This window comes from Orycteropus afer, unplaced genomic scaffold, assembly GCF_000298275.1.
Source record: "Orycteropus afer afer isolate SDZICR_OR568_19922 unplaced genomic scaffold, OryAfe1.0 scaffold00429, whole genome shotgun sequence".
In the NCBI taxonomy this organism is placed as follows: domain Eukaryota; kingdom Metazoa; phylum Chordata; class Mammalia; order Tubulidentata; family Orycteropodidae; genus Orycteropus; species Orycteropus afer.
Genome location: NW_006922016.1, coordinates 2,359,362 through 2,360,401, shown reverse-complemented (window position 1 = coordinate 2,360,401; position 1,040 = coordinate 2,359,362).

Sequence of the window (1,040 nt, the reverse complement as noted above, 5' to 3'; positions counted from 1 at the left end):
CACAATAAAGGTTAAAAAAAAAAAAGAAAGAAAGAAAAGAAAAAACATTGCTTTCTGTCTTCCCGCCTCCCATCCCCATATCATCAAGGAAGCGAGATTTAGGACAAACTTTCACCGCATTTTAGTCGTACAAGTTTGCTGACACCTTTCTTAAGTTAGTGTGAAGGCATGCACAGAACTTTTTAAAATGCACTGCTAATAAGCAGTTCTTCTTATCCCTTCCCAACTTTGAACTGTACACTATTGCTTTATACAGTTTATAATTTACATATGCACTCTACTGTCAGCCTTCAGTTCAAACTCAAAGTTATGAATAAAAGATACATAAGGGTGCAAGGACACTTGTGAGAAAGCCCACTATGAACTTCTTCAAACTGGATCTCTCTGGCACACAGCTCTAAGAAATGGAGGTAGAAGAGAAGAGAAGGGAGAGACATTGCTTGGAGAGTGCTAAGGCAGGGTTCCTTCTGTGCCTACCTTAGTATTGAGGTCATCTCCTACTTACAGCTTACCTGTATCAGAGAGTGTACAAGATGGACCATAAAATGGTAGCAGAATGATGAGTTGATAAGATGAAAGGATAGCCAAAGCAATGTGGCTAAGACTCCAAGTCCTTAAAACCAAGCCCTCCAAATGACAAAGTTTAGTAGAGTCAAATGGAATAAAATAAAACATTAAAAAAAAAAAAAGTCAAGTTTTCCTTTAAAAATCAGAACAAATCACATATAAATTAAAAAATAAACTAGTGTAATAATTTTTGTAGGTGATATAAATATTAACCAGTGTTGATCTACTTTTTAGCATGTCACATCTGGTACAAGGACAAGAAAAAGTCAGCTTGAGAGCTAGAAGGAGTTGGAAAAATGCAAAAACATTTATACAATTAACTGGTATACTAATTTCTGATATAATTAGAACTATGCAAAAATTAACTTTGACACAAGCAAGGTTGCAAATGTTCACTAAAGCAGAAATAATTCGTTCTTTTTAAGGTCCATGATTTTCTTTAATTTAACACCATTTACAGTCCATGTAGACCT